The sequence below is a fragment of the Macrotis lagotis genome, chromosome 6, assembly GCF_037893015.1.
Source record: "Macrotis lagotis isolate mMagLag1 chromosome 6, bilby.v1.9.chrom.fasta, whole genome shotgun sequence".
NCBI classification, from domain to species: Eukaryota; Metazoa; Chordata; class Mammalia; order Peramelemorphia; family Peramelidae; genus Macrotis; species Macrotis lagotis.
The window spans coordinates 159,819,287-159,843,050 of record NC_133663.1 but is presented as its reverse complement, the minus strand read 5'-3'; the positions used below and the strand labels follow the sequence as shown (position 1 = coordinate 159,843,050).

General features: G+C 36.3%; 1 pseudogene; it reads left to right on the top strand.

The window, feature by feature from the left end:
* Window positions 1–9,861: 9,861 nt before the first annotated feature.
* Window positions 9,862–10,357, top strand: LOC141492269 (large ribosomal subunit protein P1 pseudogene; annotated as a pseudogene).
* Window positions 10,358–23,764: the final 13,407 nt, after the last annotated feature.

The following is a 23,764-nucleotide window of genomic DNA, read 5'->3' as shown; positions in this document are numbered from 1 at the left end:
ACAGAAGTACAAAATCAGGGAAAGCTTTGTGAAGGATGTGAAATCTGAATCATCTAGAAATTCCATAAGGAAAGAGGAGGGAGCTTTTAATTTATGGAGGACCACTTGTCAGAGGTATTGTGGAAGAAATTTTTGAGTGAATAGGGTAGGAGGTTGGTCTAAGTGACTTTTAGTATCTTTTCAAACTGAAATTCCATAACTTGAGTTCTGTAGCATATTTGTGTCATTGGTTTGGGGATTTTTTGAGTAGGGGAACCTTAAAGGCATTAGAGTCATAAAATCTTTCAAAAATGCATATGAGATCCCTTTATAAGAAAATTTAGATAATATTTCTACAGTCACTTAATATAAAGCTCCAATAACTACGTTTTGGCTTTGACTGTAAGGCATTCCCCTAGAAAAAAGTGAAGGGAAGAAATATTGCCATGCAATTTTCACCTGCATGACCAAAGTAGAAAAAAATAGTATATTTCTCAAATTCATTGTGAATGAAACTGTGACCTTTGTGGAATCTGATAGTTTAGATCATTCAACAAAGCCTCTTCTCTGGAGTTGGCAGGAGGTTTGGTAAGTGCCTATGGCCTAAGAACAAAAGTTCCATTTGAAAAAGGTTATAGCTTCTCTGAGTCCTGCAAAGGAGCAGAAAATACAACCTTTTATTTCTTACAGAAACCATAATCTGGAAGTAGAGAAATAAGGACAGTATCTTTTATCTAAGGAGGCCTGAGTGTTTCCCTTTTGAGAACTCTCCATTCATCACAATCCCCCTGGGTAACAGGCAGGAGACTGGAAGTATTATCCTAGTTTTAAAGACAGGGGAAGGGGCAGAGCTGCCTGGTTAAGGGTCTCTGGACTCCCCACAAATAGGAGGAAATAGAATGGAAGTTAACCATTTCATTATGGTCCCGTGTTGGTAACCCATCATCCCTGTGCTTGCCCTCCAAGCCTATCAGTTCTGACAGGTCATTTATTTATCAAGCTCTTCTTTATATTCCCCCCCATCCCAGCCTTGCTCCAAAGCAGGACCATGACCCAGTGATCTCTAACCAAGTTTTGAACAGATTTCAGCGAAGTGTACTCTGATATCTGATAAAGTGAAAGTGAACTATTACCCACAGAGTTCACCAGCCTGGCTTCTACTTGGCTTTGTCAGGTCCACAGACTGATCCTTCTCTCTGAGGGAATCAAGCAGAACAAAGGGAAAGGGTTTGACTGGATCTTTCTAGATCAGATTGAAGATTGTTCCTGCCCAGATGGATGTATTGGGAGAGTGCCTTGGGTCTTCTCTGCTGGTGTAAAGGCACTTTGCCTGTATATTTGGATCACATAATTTGATGTTTGTATCAATGTCAAATTTGATCTTGACTCCAAGACCTGTACCACATTGTATATTTGCTATGAGCCTGATGATGTGGAGGGTAGCATTGAGAGGTAGAAGGAGGGTAGAGTTATAAAAGAAAAAGCCAGGTCCTAGCTTTGCCACTTATCATCTCTGTGACCTTAACCACTGTTCTTGGGAACTTGGCTCTAGTAATGAAATCAGCATATTGGTAGATATAAAAGACACTGGAATACTTTATCCATAAGTGAAAGCTCCATAATGCAAATGAAGTATGCCAATATTTGAATCAGATTTTCTTACACCTGTAAACAACTAGGTCATCTGGTAGGAAATTATTTCTCTCTTCCCAGTATGACAGCTGGATATCTCTAATGGAAGAACAAAATCAATTGAAGTGGGACCACCCTAGGATACTCTTGAAGATCCTCTTTTCCTTGGAACCCCAAAACCCATCATGAAGATTACAGGTTCCCCTTAGGAAACTAGACACCCTTAGATATTACTGAGGTTTGAAATAAGGATGGTAAAAGGATAAGGGGAGGGTCAGATGTAAAGAGGGAACATGGTGCAGAGGAAACTATATATCCTATGTCCTACAAGATATAAGGGTGGTGAGCTAGGTAAGGAGGATGAAGAATATAGAGTACTTTGTAGAAGAAACACATAACTTCTCATCAGACATGAGTTCAAATTCTGGCTCTGGCTCTGTATCCTTGAGTATTGCTTCTCTCTGGGCCTCTTCATTTATAAAATGAAGGGATTGGATTAGCATGCTTTTTATGACTCTATATCTATGATCCTATGAAGATTAATTTCCCAGGAACATGGATACCCAGTTCTAATATTTCTTCAAAGAGATATTTGTACAATATCCCAGGAGGGCATTTTGTAGAGCCTTTGAGAGCTTACCTATAAGCAAGGGAGAAATCAGTGAGTCTATGCCTCTCAAGGTCTAGTTAGAGTAGAATACTATATGGTGCACTCCCATAGATTTGTTCCCCTAAAGTTTTGAACAAACTCTTTGAAAAAAGCTCCCTCTACTGTCTTACATTGTAGATGTCACAAATAGGTAATGATGACAGAACAAAACTGAGTTATTTAACTCCCTATTTTAACTGATAGCCTTTGAAGAAGCAAGAGACACTGGTAACCTTGTGAGAGCACTGAGTGAAAAGACTTTGGGAAAATACAATGGAATTATTCAAGATGGTGGTCAATCCAAGGCATTAAAAGTTGTCTAAGGAGGAAAAAGAGGACTCTAGAAAAGTCTAGACGACAGATGAAGCTTATGGAGCCTCTGGAGAGAGATAAAGAAGACTTGAATAACTTCTTATAGATATTTCAGTATTTCAAGGAAATGTGGAGAGGCTGCCTTACCAAAAGAGAGGACAAAAATTACTTACTGGGCAATACAGGCTCATTAGTGTCCCCTGAAAAGACAGTCTATTAGGGGTCTCAGCTCTAGAATCAATGGACTTGGGTTCAAAGTCCTCCTCTGATGTTTAATGTCAGTGTGAGGAAAGGCAAGTCTCTTAGCCTCCTAGTTCCCATTAGCCTCATATATAAAATGAGGAGTAGGAATATATTCTCTGACATCTCCTCCAAATCCAAATTTATGACAATCCTATATTCCTATGAAATTCTAGGTGGGGTCTTGAACAAGTCAAAAAAATTTTGAACTACCACTCACCAACTTATTCCTGGTGGATGGTGTAGCCTGGGAAAGGAGGTTGTATAAATTGATGTTTGTCTCTGAAGCTGGCAGTCACTCTTATATTTAGCATCAAGAATCTGGCAAAAGCTTAAGGGAGGGTTGTCTTCCCAGATATTGGGAGAGTCTGTAAAAGTATTCATTCTTTGAGAAAGTCATGAGAAAAGAGAGGGGAAAACTGAATAGGACAAGAGTTGCCTGGAGCTCCTTTTGCATCTCTTTCTAATTTGCCTCTAGAAGCAGGAGTGGTAAGCTATAAAACATCATTGCTGAATATCTTTCCTGATTGTTTAACTTCAGCCTAAATTCTAAGATCAACTGAAAAAAAATACTTGTTATCAAATAACTTACAACTTTCCCAAATCACAGTTTTAGAATCCTTTTTCTGTAACAATAGTACTTAATGTTGAAAGAAAAAAAATTGTCTTCTATATTCCAATATATAGTGCATTATATAGAATGCTAGACATGGAGTAAGGAAAATTATTTTTTCTGAATTCAAATCCAGTCTCAGACACTTACTAATTGTGTGTGATCCCAGGCAAGTCACTTAACCCTGTTTGCCTCAGTTTCTTCATCTATAAGAAGAACCGGAGAAGTAATTGTCAAACCACTCTGAAATCCATGCCAATAAAAGCCCAAATGGGTTCATGAAGTGTTAGAAATGACTGAAAATCAGGAAAATCAGGACAGGTAGGGAGGTGTCATTCTTACTAAGTTTTGAAAAATAAATTTTAGTTACAAGTTTTTCTCTAATCTAAATAGTATCAGATTAGAAGAAAGAATTGAAGATAAGAAAAAATTATTTTGTAGGATTACAAGGTCTAGTCCGACCTGTTCAGTTTAATAGAAACCACTCCCCCCAAAAGAGAAATAATAAAAATAAAGACATTGACTCCAATTTCATTTCCTAGTATTTTAACTGATTCAGAACAGGAGGGCTCAGAAACTACCTAAGTCTTCAAACATTTTAATTTCCTTGTTAGTGTGGTACATGGCAGCTAATGGTAATATAGGTTTTGACTACTAGCACCTTTGCAAAACAAAATCTAGTATAGAATTCAGAAAATTCTGAGCAATAATCTCTCCTAAAACATTAACCTTGGAAAATATATTAAATGAGGAAGTATCTATTTACTTTATTCTACTGACAGTGGCCTTTTATCATTGTCATGGAAGATATCTTATAAAAAGACCAAATAAAACAAGAATTTCCTACTGATAACTGGTTGAATGAAATTTCCATAACCATGTTCAATGTCATATTCTCATACTCATTCTTTTTTTCTAATTTGTGTTTTTGGGTTGTTTCAGTTGTGTCTAAATCTTCACACCCCTGTTTGGAGTTTTCTTGGTAAAACTATTGAAATGGTTTGTCATCTTCTTCTCCAATTAATTTAACAGATGAGGAAACTGAGGTAGAGTTAAGTGACTCCTCCAGGTAGTCTATGTTTGAGGCCAGATAGGAATTTAGGAAGAGGAGTCTTTTTGACTTCAGGCTGAACACTTTGCTATCTAGTTGCCCTTAATCAGCTCTAACTAGTTAATGATCTGATTGCATGCGCATAGTTGATACTGAAATGACTATTATAGCTGTTTCCTTTCTAGTAAGATAGAGCCAATTTCATTTTTTATGGGTTGTTGCCTGATATTTTCACACATCCACCACATTTTCTTTTGCATCCTTCTTGAACAATGTAGATTTAATTAAAATCTGCAGCTTTCTGGATGGTTGACACAATTTTGACTTTTCCCATTTCTTCACCCTGAGCCATACAATATTTTTTACCTTCAATCTTATTGTATTACTGCTATTTTTAGTCAGCCTAAGGTTATAGCTACATACTGAACACTGCAGAACTGTATACCTAAAATCTGACATCCTTTTTTTTTAAGGTTTTTTTGCAAGGCAAATGGAGTTAAGTGGCTTGCCCAAGGCCACACAGGTAATTATTAAGTGTCTGAGCCTGATTTGAACTCAGGTACTCCTGACTCCAGGGCTGGTGCTCTCCCCATTGCTCCACCTAGCCACCCCAAAATTTGCCATTCTTAATCTTTTTTTTATCTTAATAAAGCAATTTTTTTGACCCATGGAATTTTAGAGTAGAATGTGTCTTTAGTCACCCTTCATCATTTTACAGAAGAGAAAATGGAAGTTCATGTATGTTGCAAATCACATTCCTTTATTTGGTATCTAACAACCTCTGCATCTTGTCTTTTAATAATGGTAACTCCTTTTGACTTGCTCTTCAATTTTATATTGCTTGGATAAATTAACTTAAATCAATATAGCATAGATATTAATAGAAAATGCCCACTTCTCAATTCTCTTACAAGATTAATTCTCATGAATATAATTGCATTGTTTTCCATTTAAACTCATTGCATTTTGTGTGTTTAGTTATAAATTCTTTGCAAAGAAAGGAATTGGTTAAATAAGAAAAAATAGTACTTTTTTTTAAAGGAATGAGTTTCCTTACTACCATATCAAAAGAGTTCTTAAATTTTGTCAATAAGATAAGGCTTAGTTACAGTTCTAAGCATCAATGACATATTAGTAACCTTCAATTATATCGTCTTCCTGGCCTGAGCAATGTTAGATAATTAAAAGACCCAATTATAGTAAAAATTAATTAGATCACATTTCTTATTTTATTTCAGCTTTAATAGAATTTTTGTACTGGTATGAATCATGCAATTTTTGATATTCTCCAGTCACCTTTGCATGGAACTTACAAGTATCAAGGTGCATACTGAGCATAGAGCATCTTAACAATTACTACATAGAATTTCTTTACTCTTAAGTACCTAAGATATAGGTTATAGGCTGTGTTTATGGCAGGTATCCCAGATGGTACACATACAATAATGATAGCAAATTATGTCCATAAATGCAGTGTGGGGACTCCCAGCCAAGATGAAAGAGAAAAGCCAGGTACTGTTTTAAGCTCACCCGGCTTTCTCTCAGAACTGACATGAGCCAAGCCTCTTAATAGATTTGGATCAACAGATCCCACAAAAAAAACAGAGGGGAACATCTTCCAGCAAGGTCCCTCACAGGGGAACCTGGGTGTGGACAGGACAGAGAACAGAGACCCAGCAGGGTACTAACCTAATCACAGAAGTGGAAACAGAAGCCTTTGTGGTGGGAGTGGAAGTCTTTGCAGGTGTGCATAGTGGAGAGACTAGGAGAGCTCCAGGTGGGCTGCCCAGGACACCCATTCCACCAGATTGGCTGGTCTGGAAGCCCAAGCTGTGAGCCCACCAGTGTTCCTTTGGGAGGGTCTGGCTTTATTCACCACAAACACAAACAGCTCTAGGTGTTCACACCTTTCTCCCATGCCTAGATGTGGGTTACAGATTTCCCCAGCACTAACTATTCTGACATGTCTAGCCCTGACCACCTAGCCCAGTGACTGGGTTACATGAGGACAGCCCAGATCCAGCTCCAGATTTAGGGAGTGGGGCTCTGACACCCCCAACAAGACAATCCAGAGAAAGCTTCTGCTTTATTGGTTGGTTCATTGAGTAACCCCCTGGAGTTCCTAACCCCAGTAAGCAAGACATCTAGGGTTCTCAACACCAAAGGTCTAGGAATCAGTCTCTTCCCCAACACAAGACCCTAAGGAAAGTTAATATCCCACAGTGAAAAAAGGCCAATGCTAAGCAGTTTCTACTGAATGTTACCTTGGAGATAAGGATACTAGCTCATAAAGGGAGGACAGAAGGGACACTATATGTGAAATTTCAGAGGAGAATATAAATTGGTCTCCAACTCAGAAAGGCTTCTTGGAAGAGATCAGAAAGGGGCTTAAAAATCAAATGGAAAAAACTGAAAAGAAATATAAGGAAAAATTCACACTATACAAGAGAAAATTAACATCTTACAACAGAAAATGACAGAAGAAAACAAATTCATTAAAAAGTATAATTGGACAAATGCAAAAAGAATATAATTCCCTCAAATGAAAAGAATAACAACTCCTTCAAAAATAGAATTGACCAAATGGAAAAGGAGATATAAAAGCTAAATGGAGAAAATTCTTCTCTGAAAAATGCATTGGAATCTGTGGAAGATAATGACTTCATGAAATAACAAGAATCTATTAAAATAAAAAAGAAGGAAATGTAAAAGTCTTCATTGGTAAAACAACTGACCTGGAAAATAGATCCAGAAGAGACAATTTAAGAATCATGCATCTACTTGAAAACCTTGCTGAAAAAGAAAAAAAAAATTTGACTCCATACTTCGGAATAAAATGGAGAACTGCCCTGATATCTTGGAAGCAGAGGGCAAAAATAGTCATTGAAAGAATACATTGATCCCCTCCTGAAAGGGATCCCCAAAATGAAAATACAAAGGAATATTGAGGCCAAACTCCAAAACAATCAGATAAAGGAGAAAATTCTGCAAGTGTCCAGAAAGAAGAAATTCAAATACCAAGGAGCCACAGCCAGAATTATATAGGAACTGGCTGCATCAACTTTAAGTGATGAAGGACCTAGAATATGATATTCCAGAGAACAAGGGAGTTTGGAATGCAAGCCAAGAATTTACTATCCAGCAAAACTGAGTCTTTTCTTTCAGGGGAAAAGATAGACATTTAATGAAATTGGTGACTTTCAAACTTTCCTGATGAACAGGCCAGAGCTAAACTGGAGACTCAAGACATACATGAAAAGGTAAATAGAGGAAAAGAAAAAAAAACTGTTATCCAGTAAGATAAAACTAGTTACATCCCTACCTGGGAGGAAGATTCTCATAACTCTTGACAACTGTAACTCTATTAGAGGGATTATACTTAGGTTGAAATTATGGCCATTTGTGGTATGTCCATGATTTTAATGGAATGATTTTTTAAAAATCATTTTATTAAAAAGGGGGGGATTGTAAAGAGATGGAAGGAATGGGATAAATTATATCACCCGAAGAGGTGCAAAGGATCTATTGCAATATGGGGAAAGAAGGGAGGATGTGAGAGCCACCTGAATCTTGCTCTCATCAGATTTGGCTCAAAGAGGGATTAACATACACTCTCAGTTGAATTTAGAAATTTATCTTACCTTTCAAGTATTAGGAGGGAAAAGTGGGGGGGGGGGCTGATAGGAGGAGGGAAGGAAAAAGGGGAAAGGGAAAGGGGAAGGAAAAGAAACTGTGGTAGATAGAAGGGGGAAGTAAACTGAGGGAAAAGGAATTCAGAAGCAAAACACCGGGGAGAAGGGAGAAGAAGAAAGGGGAGAAAATACAAATAGAGGGAGATAGCATGGAGGGTAATAAAGAATTAGCAATTATAACTGTGAATGTGAATGAATTCTCCCATTCATGAAAAAATTTAAATAATATCACAGAAGCAGATAACAATGGATTAAAAACCAGAATCTTACAATATGCTGCTTACAAGAAATGCATTTGAAGTGGAAAGATATATATACAGAGAATCAAAGTAAAAGACTTGGAGCAGAATATATTATTCTTCAACTGAAGTGACAAAAGCGGGGGTAGCAATTCTTATCTCAGACAAAGCAGCTGCAAAAACAGACCTTATTAACAGAGATAAGGCAGGGAAACTAGCTCCTCCTAAAAGGTATCACAGACAATGAAGTAATTTCAATACTAAACAAGTATGCACCAAGTGGTATAGCATCCAAATTCTTAGAGGAAAAGTTGAATGAGATACAGGAAGAAATAGACTGTAAAACTCTACTGATGGGGGACATCAACCTCCCTCTCTCAGAATTAGATAAATATAAGCATATAATAAACAAGAAGGAACTTAAGGAGGTGAATAGAATGTTAGAAAACTTAGACATGATAGACCTCTGGAGAAAAATGAATGGGGATAGAAAATAACATACCTTTTTTTTGTAGTACATGATACCTACACAAAAAAAATTTGACCATGTACTTGGGTATTAAAAACCTCATAATCAAATGCAGAAAGGCAAAAATATTGAAAGCATCCTTTTCAGACCATGATGTAATAAAAATCTTGTGCAATAAAGCGCCATGAAGAGATAGACTTAAAACTACATGGAAATTAATAACCTAATTTTAAAGAATGAGTGGCTCAGACAACAAATCATAGGAAGAATTAATTATTTCATCCAAATCAATGATACGAGATAACATACAAACAATTATAGGATACAGCCAAAATAGTTATTAGGGGATATATTATATCTCTAAATGCTTACATGAATAAAATGGAGAATGAGATAATGAAATGAGCATGAAACTAAAAAAATGTTAAAGCAAGAACAAATTTTAAATCCCCAATTAAATACCAAATTAGAAATACTGAAAATTAAAAGTGAAATTAATAAAAATCAAAGTAAGAAAACTACTGAACTAATAAATAAAACCAAGAATTGGTTTTTATGAAAAAAACCCCATTAAAATAGGGGCAGCTAGGTGGTGCAATGGATAGAGCACCAGCCCTGGAGTCAGGAGTACCTGAGTTCAAATCCAGCTGTAGCTTAATAATTACCTAGTTGTGTGGCCTTGGGAAAGCCACTTAACCCCATTGCCTTGCAAAAACCTAAAAAAAAAACCCATTAAAACAGATGAACATTTGTTTAATTTGATTTAAAAAAGAAAGAAGAAAAGAAATTGCTAGCATCCAAAATGAAAAAGGTAAATTCACCACCAATGAGGAAAAAATAATTCAGAACTATTTTGCCCAACTGCTTTCCAATAAATTAAATAATCTACGTTAAATGGATGAATATTTACAAAAACATAAATTGCCCAGGTTAAAAAGAGGAAATTAAATACTTAACCCTCTCTCAGAAAAAAAAATTCTAAAAGCCATCAAAGAACTCCTTAAAAAATATCTCCAGCTCCCTCAGTTGTCTGTAAGGTGCTCAGTTCTTGTTTGGAAGCTAAGGCCGTGTTGAGGCGACTCCACTTGGCCAGCAGTTAGCACCACTACAAACAAGTCTCCTCCATCCCCGAAATGGTCATCTGCAAGCTCGCCTGCATCTACTCCTCCCTCATCCTTCACATGGAGGAAGTTATGGTCATGGAAGATAAAATTAATGCCCTCATTAAAGCAGCAGGTGTGAATGTTGAACCATTCTGGCCTGGGTTATTTGCAAAGGCTCTGTCCAATGTCAATATTGGAATTCACATCTGCAATGTAGGAGTTGGTGGACCTGCCCCAGCAGCTGGAGGTGAGACCCCTGCTGGAGGTGCTGCTCCTGCCAGTGCAACTGCCCCAGCTGAGGGGAAGAAGAAAGAGGAAGCAAAAAAAGAAGAATCTGAAGAGTCCGATGATGATATGGGTTTTGGTCTGTTTCACTAAATATTTTTTGTAACATTAAATAAAAGGCTTAAATTCAACTAAAAAAATCTCCAGAGCCAAATGGATTCACAAGTGAATTCTACCAAATATTCAAGGAACAATTGGTTCCAATTCTATATAAACTATTTGAAAAAATAGGTGAAGAAGGTGGTCTGACAAATTTCTTCTATGACACCAATAGATACTTAAACCAAGAAGAGTCAAAACAGAGAAAAAAATTATAGATCAATTTCCCTAATGAATATGGATGCAACAATTTTAAATAAAATATTAGCAAAGCAATAACAGCAAGTTATCATTAGGATAATATACTATGATAAAGCAGATTTGTACTAGGAATACAGGGTTGGTTTAATATTAGGAAAACTATCAGCATAATTTACCACATCAATTACAAACCTAACAGAAATCATATGCTCTCAATAGATGCTGAAAAAGCTTTTGACAAAATACAACACTCATTCCTACTAAAAATGCTACAGAATATAGGAATAAATGAAATGTTCCTTAAAATGATAAGCAATATCTATCTGAAACCATCAACAAGCACCATGGGGATAAACTAGAAACTTATATAAGATCAGGGTGGAACTAGGATGCCCACTATAACCACTATCTTTCAATATTGTATTAGAAATGTTAGCTTTAGCAATAAAAGAAGAAAAAGAAATTGAAAGAACCACAATTGATAATGAAGAAACAAAACAATCACTTCTTGCAGATGATATGATGGTATACCTAAAGAACTCTAGAAAATCATCTAAAAACTACTGGAAACAATGAGCAACTTTAGCAAAGTTGCAGGATATAAAATAAACCCACATAAATCCTCAGCAAGAGATAGAAAGAGAAATTCCATTTAAATAACTTCAGATAACATACTTGCCAAAGCAGAGTCAGAAACTTTATGACAACAACTATAAACCACTTTTCACCCAAATAAAACCAAATCTAAATAATTGGGCAAATGTCAGTTGCTCATGGGGAGGCTGAGCTAATAGAATAAAAATGACAATTGTACCTAAATTAAAATACTTATTTAGTGCTGTACCAATCAAACTTTCAAAAAATTACTTTAGCAAACTAGAAAAAAAGTAGTAACTGAATTCATATGGAAGGCATTCATATGGAAGGAAAAATATCCAAGGAATAAAAAAAAACATGCAAAGGAAGACAGCCTAGCCATACCAGATCTAAAAATTATATTATAAAGCATCAGTCATCAAAACTGTTTGATACTGAGTAAGAAATAGAGTGGTGGATCAATGGAATAAATTAGGTGAAAAAGAGACAACAGTAAATTACTATAGTAATCTACTATTTGATAAATCCAAAGATTCCAGCTTCTGGGATAAAAACTCATTCTTCCATGGAGTCAAGATGGAGGCGTGAAGGCAGCATTTCCCGGGAACTCCTTATCCTGAAACACCAAAAAAACAAAGGATGACTCTAGCCAAAATTTAGAGGAGCAAAACCCAGAGAAAGACTGTTATATTTTCCCAATCCAAGATAATGTAGAAGTTCCGTGGAAGATGTGTGTTTCGCCAGGACCCAGTGCTGGGAAAAAAGCCGTGGGTGCAGCGCAGTCCAGCTCAGCCCAGAGATCACCGGCAACAGCTTGAAGGGGCAGTGAGAGAACTCTGCTGCACCTGGATGAGTGTGGAATAAAGAGCACAGGCCACAGAACCTGCAGGGAGAATCTGGAGAAAGCAACCTGCACCCCCAGAGACAGTAAAGGAAATAAGTCTGCAGAGATTTCTCTGCTCTCCCTCGGGGTAGGACTGTGCTGTTTGCCTACTCTTAGATATTGCAGTTTGGGCTTCCATACTAAGAGAGAAGGATCCCTCCCTATAGCTCTAGGGCAGAGGGAAGTAGGGGGACATCTACATATCAAAGCACTGGCAAGAGAGCATAAGACCTTGGAGGAATAAACGTCCTAGTGGGGTCCCCCCAAACCCCCCCAAAGCCTTGGAAGTGCTGTAAATTAGTCCTGGACTGAGAAATGAGTAAACAACAGAAAAAGAAGAAGAATCTGACCATAGAGAATTATTTAGTCCCATGGAAGATCAAAACACATACTCAGATGATGACAAAATCAAATCTTCCACATCCAAAACCTCCTAGAGAAATAGAAAATGGGCTCAGACTATGGATGAGCTCAAAAAAGACTTAGAAAAGCAATTAAGGGAGGTGGAGGAAAAATTGGGAGGAAAAATGAGAGCAATGCAGAAAAATCATGAAAACCAAATCAACAGCTTGGTGAAAGATATACAAAAGAATACTGAAGAAATAATATGTTTAAAACCAGTTTAGGCCTAAAGGAAAAAGTAAAACAAAAGGCAAATGAAGAAATGCCTTAAAAAGCAGAATTGGCCAGCTGGAAAGGGAGATAAAAAACCTCTCTGAAGAAAATGACTCCTTCAATTGCAGAATGGAACTAAAGGAAGCTGATGACTTTGCAAGAAATCAGGAAGAAAAACTTTTCCAAAAAAGCCAAAAATTAGAAGAAAATGTGAAATATCTCATTGGAAAAACAACTGACCTCTAAAACAGATCCAGAAGAAATAATTTAAAAATTATTGGGCTATCTGAAATCCATGATCAGGAGAAGAGCCTAGACTTAATTTTTCAAGAAATAATACAGCAAAATTGCCCTTGAGATCCTAGAAGCAGAGGATAAAATAGAAATTGAGGGAATTCACTGGTCACCTCCTGAAGATCCCAAATGAAAAACTTCCAGGAATATTATAGCCATGTTCCCAAATCCCAAATCAAAGAGAAAATCTAAAAGCTGCCAGAAACAAACTGTTCAACTACCGAGGCTCCATGGTCAGGATTACACAGGATCTGGCAGCATCTATATTAAGAGCTCGTAAGGATTGGAATATGATATTCCAGAAGGCAAAAGATCTTGGTTTACAACCAAGAATCAACTACCCAGCAAAACTGAACATCATCTTTCAGGGGAAAAGATGGGTTTTAATGAAACAGGGGACTTTCAAATTTTCCTATTGGAAGCAACCAGAGCTGAACAGAAAGTTTGATCTCCAAGTACAGGACTCTGGTGAACCACAGAGGGGGTGGAAAAGAAGGACTAACTATGAGGAACTTAATGATATTGAACTGTTTGTGTTCCTGCCTGGGAAGAAGATATTGATAACTTATATGAATTTTCTCATTTATAAGAGCTGTTAAAAGGAGCATGTATAGACAGGACATAGATAGGAGCAGAATATAACTGTATAATATAGTAAAAATATGGAGTCAATGGGTGATAAAGGAAAGTAACTGGGAGGAAGGAAAAGGAGAAGAAGTAGCTAAGAAATGTCACATAAGAGGAAAAGCTTTTTCAATGGAGTGGAAAGGGGGAAGGCAAGGGGGAATGAGTGAACCTTCATTCTCATCAGAAATGCAGAGAGGAAATAACATACACACTTAATAGGGTGAGGGAATCTATCTTACTCTAAAGAAAAATAAGACAAAAGGGATGGGATAAGGGGGAATGGGGGAAGGGAAGGGGGGAATAGGTGATAGAAGAGAGGGAAGATCGAGGGAGAGGGTACTCCGATTCAACATACTTTTGGACAGGGCCAGGCTGAAAGTAGAGAAAGAGAGAGAGAGAATAGAATAGAATAAATGAGAGTGTGGAGAAATAGTGTGGAGGTACAGCTAGTAATAGCAAATGAGGGAAAAATATTGAAGCAACTTCTCTGGTGATAAAGAAAGCAATTCACCCCAGAGACAGAGCCAGTGGAATCTGAACACAGACTGAAGTACATTTTCTCTCTCTCTCTTTCTCTCCTTGAGGTTTCTCATCTTCTTGGGGATGAGGGGGGTTTATGTTTACTCTTATAACACATTCAATTTACTTTAATGGCATAGAAACAATGTAAAGTCTATCAGACAGCCTTCTGTGCGGGTGGGGGGAGGGAAGGGGGGCTAAAAACTGAAGAATTTCAGAGCCTTGCAAAAATGATACATACATATTACTATTGTATATAATTGGAAAACAAATAAAATGTTAACATGTTAAAAAAAACTCATTCTTCAATAGAAACTCATGCTTCGATAAAAACTGCTGGGAAAACTGGAGGATAGTATGGCAGAAACTGGGCACAGACCAACATCTCACACCCAATACCAAGATAAGGTCAAAATGGGTGCAGGATTTAGATATAAAAGGCAATATTATAAGCCAATTAGGAGAACATGGAATACTTAACTTTTCAGATGTATAGAAAGGGGAGCAGTTTATGACCAAAGAAAAGATAGAGAACATTATAAAAAACAAACTGGATAATTTTGATTACATTCAATTAAAAAGTTTTTGCACAAACAATACCACTATATGAAAATTGCCCTAAATCATGAAATAAAGAACTACAAATTAAAACATCTCTGAGGAATCACCTCACACTTCTCAGATTGGCCAATATGACTATAAATGAAAATGATCCATGTTGGAGGGGATGTTGGAAAACTATAACTTTAATGCATTATTTGTGGAATTGCAAACCGATCCAACGTTTCTGGAGAGAATTTGGAATTATGCCCAAAGGACAATAAACATGTACACACCCCTTGATTCAGCAATACCACTACTGGGTCTGTAATCCTGAATAGATAATGAAAAAGGGTAAAAATCCCATAATGGCCAAAAATATTCATAACAACTTTTTTATTGTAGTGCCAAGAATTGGAAACTGAGGGATTGCCCATCAATTGGGGAATGATTGAATGAGTTGCTTATGTATTTGTTGGAACACTGTTATTCTATAAGAAATCATAGGGAAGGGATTTCAGAAAAGAGTGGAAATTCTTATAACCATACAAAATAGAAAATGATGTTGAACATGTTATGAGAGAAGAATCAGATCCAAAAAGAAGAAAGAAAACATTAGAGAAAAAAATTAATATTTTCACACACCTTTCAAAAATTGCAGATGAACTGATGCTAAGTGAAATGAGCAGAACCCAAATATTATACACTCTAACAGCAACACTGCATGATGCTCAGCCATGCTGGACTTGTTCATTTCAGCAGTACAATAATCAGACCATAATAATAATAATAATAATAATAATAATAATAATAATAATAATCAGACTTGTGATGGAAAATGCTATCCAAATCCAAAGAAGGAACTGTGGAGTTTAAATGAAGACCAAAGCTTATTATCTTCAATTTTTAAAAGCTGTGTTAGAGTATTAGGTCTTTTTTTCCTCTCTTTCCTGTTTTTCCCTCTTTTCTCATAACATGTTAAATATCGATCTCTTTTTAGCATGGTTATAAACATAGAGCTTTTATCAGATTGCTTTCTGTCAGGGAGATGGGGAGGGAAGGGAGGAAGGGAGAAAAATTAAAAAATTCAAAACTGCAAAAATAATGTTAAAAACTATTGTTGCATGTAGTTGGAAAAATAAATAAATAAAATATTTCAATTAAAAAATGAAATGGAAAAAAAGGGCAATGTGGTAGCATGGAAGGAGTTCTAGATTTGGAGTGTGAGAACTTTGGTTAAGATCCTGATTCTGAACTTATCTGTGTGATGCTGGAAAATTCTTCTCTGGGTCTATTTCCTCAGCTATAAAATTAAGGAATTGGGCTAGGTGACCTCAGAGTCCTCTCTTCTAGGTCCAATAAACCCTCTATTCTGCTTTATATAATCCTATGATATACAGGTTGTCATATTTATCTAATTAACCTGTAAGTAAGTGAGTATCAATCATAATTTTGCTATTGAAACCATTTCTCTTGTCTAGGACCCCTTGACACATACAAAATATTTCCTATGTTAGGGTGGCCCCCACCTTCCAAGTTTTCAGCTTCAAAACAGGAAATTCTTGTTGACAGATTCTAAATTTCTGTTTGAGAACAATGTCTCAAATATCACATTGAAATAAGAAAATAAAATCTATAGTTTGTCAAATCTTCATCCTACCTTTGGAATATTTGTTGCTTTCTTCAACTGACTATCATAATCATAAGTCTGAGGTAAAGGGCAACAAATATTAAAAAGCAAGAAAAACTAACATTACATTCCTATAATAATAAGTGATCAAAATATAGGAACAAATAAATACTTAGAACAATTGAAAACTACACAAAATGACTAATATGGAAATGTTTTACATTATTGGGCATGTAAAACCTATATCATATTACTTACTATCTCAGGGATAAGGGAATGGAGGAAGAAAGGGACAGAATTTGGAACTCAAAACTTACAAAAAAGAACATTAATTTTTTACATATAATTGGGGAAAATAAAATAATATTTAAAATCCTCATGAATTTTTTGCAAATTTTTAACAACTATTTGAAAGCAGGCTCCAAATAATAATGAGTACAAATCCAAATAGCCCTAGTGACTCAGCAAAATGACAAAAATTGCAGAAATAATATTGGAAGTTTTAAAAAATGTTTAAAGGGTTGGGGAAAGTATACTAATGCACTGTTGGAGCTGTGAATCATTATAACTATTCTAGAAAGCATTTTTGAATTATGTAAATGATGTAGTAGTTAAAATGTTCATAACCTCAAACCAAAAATTCCATTGCTAGATCAACCTTAAAAATCATGCCCTAAAGAAGGCATCAACCAAAGAAAAACTCAAAGTACAATAATATAGCTGCCCTTTTTATGGTAGCAAAAAAAGATTGATACCCATAAACTGTGGAATGAATGAACAAATTATTGTATAGGAATATAATAGCATAATAGTATGCTGTAAAAATTTATTTTTATGAAAAGAGAAACATCAAAAGATTATACATGATCTAATGACAAGTTAAATAAGGCCAAGAAAAGAATATGCATGATGACTAAAACATTGTAAAGAATAACATGCACAAAAAATGTTGCGAAATTCTCATGACTAACTTCAAAGAAGAAATACGAAAAGACATCTCAATTTCTTTGTAGAGATGGGGTTCTACCACAGGAGCATTGCATATAATGTCATATTTTTTAAAAAATATATTTGTTGTTTTATTGATTTTTCTCTTTTTTCTTTTTGTTTTTGTTATTAGGGTATGGATCTTAGAATGGGAGAGAAAGAAAATCGGGGGAAATTCTGGAGCATTAAAACAAAGGATTCCATTAAAATCTATTTAATTAAAATCAGATGCAGGAAAAAGTTTCAGCAGTCTAACAAAGATTTTTCTGTCTGTGCATATTCTTGCATCTCTTTTATTCAGAGGTCATAGAAAGGAAATAAAGATATTGGGGCTAAGGCAGGAAATCTGAGGGTCAAGATCCCACTCTGAGTCTTACAGTCTGATGCCTGAACTGCAATATTGAAAACAAGGGATGGTGGGTTTGGGGACAGCATTGGAAGATCCTTTTCAGCAGATCTGATAACCTCAAAAACTTCCTATCACTGTACTTAGTCCCATTTTAGCTTTCTTGCAACTCTTGTTCTGCTCTTGGCTCACCTGTGTAGCTACCAGGATGACTGGCAATTGGTGTTAACATCATTCTCTTTCCAAGTTCTTTGTAAAAGGGAAAAAAGTGCCAGTAGAGTCTCTATTCCCCAGCTGCATGGAATAGCCTACTGTGAACTGCCTATGTCATTTGTGTTCATGTCCTTTGTGTGTAAATAAAATTTTAAAATTAGCTATAATAGAGTAGGTTTTATTAGAGATCAGAAGTCAAAGAGCTGGATTCTAACCCTTGCTTACTGTATAACCTGGGTCACTTATTCTCTATGATATACAGTTTCTGCATTAGTAAAATAAAGATAATAGCTGACCTGCTAATATTTCTGTATTGTAGGGAAGACCATATACATCAATATATAATAAAGATACATACATACATATGTAATTGTTATGATAAATATAGTATATATATACATGTATTATATGATAATAAAGAATTATTTAGAGGTTATATAAATCATTCAGAAATATGGATTCTATATTATATAGAAGAATATACTTCTATACATAAATATATTATACATAAGTAGATTTTATAAACATAGAGAAAAAATAGATGATATTCATATAGCAATTTGAGGTCTACAATGCACTTTATCATTTGATTTGATGCAACAATCCAGTGACAGGGATTTATGTATCTATAAATAATTATCCTTACTTACAGAAGAAGCTACTGAATTATACCACTCATCTATTGAAGTTGTGGAATTTTCCCCAACAGGTTTCTACCTTCATAAAACCAGGGTAGAACTCAGGCTTTTGACTTTTTAGTCCTGTTCTCCTTCCTTTACATCAGTATTCATGAAATTATGCTAGACACCATGTAAAGGTGAACTTTAACGACCACAATCCCTTTCCACTGAAAGCTTGCAATATGCTGCATAGTTACAAATAATATAAACTAAATAAGTTAGTGAGACATAAAACTGGCATTCTGGGTGGAAAAATCCACATGTTCTTTTGCTAGGTGATGACTCAGGATGATATCATGATCAGTTATAAACATTTGAGATAAACCATTTGGAATGATTAAAAGGAGATGGCAAATGGAAGAAATCTAAACTGTGTATCAAATATAATCAACAAGAATCAAAATAACACATCTGCTTTGGACTCTGTTAGAAAAAGAGGAAAAGTCCAGAAGGGGAAGTGGTGTCCCCACTCACTTAGATTTCATGGACCATTTTGACAGGTAGTCCTAGCGACAAAAGGTGCCATTTTTAAAGCTTATACTCAGTCTCTAAGCAAGAGGTTCTCTATATAGAGGCATAGAACAGGGGCTTACAATAGGGATGTCCTGGAGGATGGAAAGAAACAAGCATTTATTAAGAGTTCATTATGTGCCAAATAATTTACAAATTTTATCTCTTTTTATCCTCACAACACACCTGAAAGGTAGGTCCTTGTTATTAGCTCCAATTTACAACTAAGGAAACTGAGGCAAACAGAGATTAAGTGTTTTTGCTCAGGATCACACAGCTAGCAAATGTCTGAGGCCAGATTTGACTCAGGTCTTCATGACTTCAAGACCAGAATTCTCTCCACTGAGCCAACTAGCTGCCTCTTAGATAATCAGCTTTACTGACCAAACTAATCACTCAACTTAAACATGAATTCTCCAGTGTTTGATTTGTTTGTTTGCTGATGACATTTGTAGGGGAGGGTAGGTATGAGTTTATGTTCTTCCCTTGACCTGAAACACCTTGTTCTGGAAAATGAAGGTAATAAAGGCACTTGAGCTCCTTTGTGTTCAAAACTCTTCAGTTTCCCTTGCATTTTTTTCTTTGGCAAATTCTAGGGTAAGTTCAAATCTGACCTCAGACTGTTAATAATTATGTGACCTTGGGTAAGTCACTTAACCCTATTTGCCTCAGATCCTCATCTGTAAAATGAACCAGAGAAAGAAATGAAAAATCACTTTAATATCTATGCCAAGAAACCCCAAAATGGAGTCATGAAGAGAATAGGACAGGAAAAAAATGACTAAGCACCAGGATTTCTAGTCTTCGAATGACACAATTTATTTTATATTTTATATTTTGGAAGAGTCACTAGTCAAACAGAATTAAGTGATCAACTTTGGTAACAGTCTGGACTCTTAATAAGACAAAATTATGGAATAGAAAAGTTTTTTTCCCATCTTTACTCCTTTCCTTAGCCTACTTGGAAATTCCATCTGCAAGCCAACTTATTGCATTCCCTTCAGCAGCAGCATGGTGAAAGGTAGCTCTACAACTTGGGGTTAAAAGACTTGACTGCACTTGCCATCTGATCATGGGCAAGCCATTTTACCTAAATCTAAGTTTCCTCATTTGCAAAATGCATATACTAATTATTGTGCTACCTTCTCAGCATTCTTAGGAGAAACTATCAGCTGATGGGTTATTTCTTTGCTATAGTTCTCATGTTTTTTGGAACAATGGTCCAACAAAATAAGCTAAAGGGTCCAGAGGGCAATAAGAGGATGCCACATAGGGACAAATAAAGGGAGCTAGTCTACTCTGGAGAAGAGAAAAATTTAAAGGATATATCATAACTACCTTCAAGTACTATTATATGGGAAAGGTATTGGACTTGCTTAGGTTGTTTTAGAGGACAAAACTAGAATTGCTGGGTAGAAATTAATAAAGTAAATTTAAGTTTGATGTTAGGAAAAACCTCCAAAGAATCAGAGCAATGCAAAAGGGAAATGCATTTTCTCAGGAGATAATGGTAACTGTCATTGGAAGCATTCAAGTAAAGTTTAGATGACTACTTATCTGGCATGCTGTAGGTGAAATAAGCAAAATTAGTCAATCTTTCAAAGAAGTCTGTTGATTGATTGTTTTGCTTGTCCTTCATTTTCTTTTTTAGATTTTTTTTCAAGGCAGTGGGGTTAAGTGGCTTGCCCAAGGCCACATGGCTAGGTAATTATTAATTGTCTGAGGTCAGATTTGAACCCAGGTACTCCTGACTCCAAGGCCGGTGCTCTATTTACTGCACCACCTAGCCACCCCTTGTTCTTCATTTTCAAAGAGGACCATGACTTCAGGAATGTGATATCATGACATGCAAGAGAATTGAATTTCACTGAGGGAAGACAGTGCAGAGTCACCAGCCTCCCTCTCCTCTGGAGTCATCTGGGTCCATTGGCCAGATATGGATCAGGACAACTAGAGATAGCCCTGGATGCAGTGGGAGACCTTGGTCTTCTTAAGCTAGGGTCTTTCCTAGTTTTCAGTTTAGACCAGCATGCCAGATAAGTAGTCATCTAAACTTTACTTGAATGCCTCCAAAGACTGTTACTTTTATCTCTTGGGTAGATACAAAAGAAATGAGGCAGAGGTGGACTTCCTTAACCAAATCTAAAAAAAAACCCAAACAAAACAAAACAAAAACTCATCTGGAAGGGGAAGATGTTTTAGAAACAATTGTTAATTACATTCATTCTTAGCCAATCAAAACTCTAAAGTACCCAAATGGGGCTTGGCCTGGGAACCTGATATTGACCAGTCTTTGATTGGTGATCAAAATTTACATTCCTTCCATCAGAGTACCCCCAGGTAAGGGTGTGATACTCCATGTGGACATGGGAGGGGATTGGAGGAGAGGAAGTATTTTCTTAGGGTCTCACCCACTCAGGGGCTTCCGAGGGATAGGCACAAGGTATCAGGGACATGTTGCTATGCTGGCTCCTCCCCATATGCTGATGTGTCCAGAACTTTGTTGTAGATCCTTCCAAGTTCTACACCTTCTCTATTGCCACCAGTATCTGCCCTATCTACCTTTCTCCACTCTTCTCTCAGTCATTCATGAATCATTTCTCCTCTGTAAGCAACATTATATGTCCTTCAGGGGATTGCCAGCCTTATGCTGGTGAAGTGATACCCAATATTTATCTGATGTTCACTTCCTGGTTTTTATTGTATCATAGAATGAGTTTCTCATCAGTGACTTGTTTTTAATGGGACAAAAAAAGAATGAAGATTCTAGAGTTCCAAATTTCATTTGAAACACTGCCAGGAAGGGGAGCACCTAATTACAAAATCAGAATATCATATAATCTTGAAGCCGAACAGGACTTCAGAAGCTATTGCTAAACAGATCTCCCTGCAAGATCTCTAACAAATGTTCATCTAAGCTCCTTTTAGTGATTTCTAATGAAAGAAAGTTCACAAAGGCAGCAAGTTCCATTTTTGTACAGTGTCAGTTGATGACTTGTATAAGATGGCACTATTGCATCAGTAACCTCACAAAGTACAACCATGATGTTAAAGATTAAAGAGGCATAGCAATACAGTGATCAAGGACAATTCCAAATGACTTGTGATAGAAAATGCCATCCACATTCGGAGAAAGAAAAATGGAGTTTGGATGCAAAGCATACTATTTTCACTTTTTGAAATTTGTTTTTTTCTTATTGTTTTTCCATTCTGATTCTTTTTTCATCCCATGACTAATAGAGAAATATACTTTAACATATTTTGTACATGCATAAACTAAATTAGATTACTTGCTGTCTTGAGAGAGGGGAGGGAAGGGAAGGAGGGAGAAAAATGTAGAACTAAAAAAATCTAAATACTGAAACTATCTTTACATGTAAATAGAAAAATAAGATACAAAAAAACACAGATAATAGAAGAAAAAGAAAAATCAGGAAGCCAAATATTTAGCTTTTGTGCCTGTCTCATGCTTTTCTCTTTCTGATCAAAAAAATTGCCATGGAGCTGATGGAAATGGAATCTGTGAAAGGTATCTTTGGAATGCAAATAATAAAGTCATCTATACTCCAATGTGAATTTAAGTTAATGTGTTAACTTCTTTAATAGTTTAATATTTTTATTTTAAACCTCATCTCAATTCATGGAATTAGACTTTGACCTCTAAAAAGCAATTGTTGGCATCACTACAAAAGTAGTAGAAGAGTAGCTAGGGTGTGCAGTGGTTAGAGCACTGACCCTGGAGTCAGAAAGACCCAAGTTCAAATTCAGCCTCAGACACTTGATACTTACTAGCTGTGTGACCTTAACCCCATTGCCTCAAAAAAAGTGATAAGTCTAGTGAAATGGTAGAATTTGAGGTTCAGGAGGGCTTTCTCAGTCCTCTAGATCAATCCTACCTAAAGGCAATGTTAGCATTCATGCATACAATAAAAGTGGGGCTCCTTACAGATAAAGAGAATCCTGAGCAACTAATTGCCTAACATGCTCCTCCTTTTTTTGTTCTTGTATACCAGAGCCTAACAGAATATCTGGCACACAGTATTTGTTGATTGATTGACTGATAAACCCAATGTAAGCTCCAAAATAGGTCATGGTTCTATAAATATACTTTCTAGGGTAAAAGATGCTCCTCAGATTTTCACCTCATTCTAGACTCATGACTGAATACTCATTTTTAAGTTTAAGCGTTAAATGGAAATTTAAAGGGGGATTAATACATTGCTCTCATTTCATAGACCACCCCAATGAGGCCCAGAGAGGATAAGTGGTTGACTTAATATACAGGGAGTGAGTGGCAGATTTCAATTTGAACATGAGTCCTTTGATTGCAGTTAGTACATTTTCCACCATATCTTGATGGTCAATAGTCACCTTTGTCAATGTACTAGAAAGATCTCCCTCTCACTCTGTCATTTCATATGAGGGGGGCATTTTGTGAGGGACCCAAAGACAATTGGGACCCTTTCTTCAACAAGACAGTACCAAGGATTACCTCCTCCTAACAATTATCCCTGAGGTTAAACACCTGGTATTTGTGGACTGTATGTTTGCCCACGTGGAAAGGTTTGGTGGGAGAGGTCTCCCAAATGGGCAGAAGCAATTACCTCAGCCTCCTACAGAAACCAGAAGGCAATTCTCCCATAAGGGAATTATGATAGGATTAATAGTTCCTACTAGAAATTGCCTCTTTTTTATTATTGGCCAAAGGATCTTTGCTTATGACCCTAGGAAAAAATCTTTCTTTAACCCCTACCTCTTC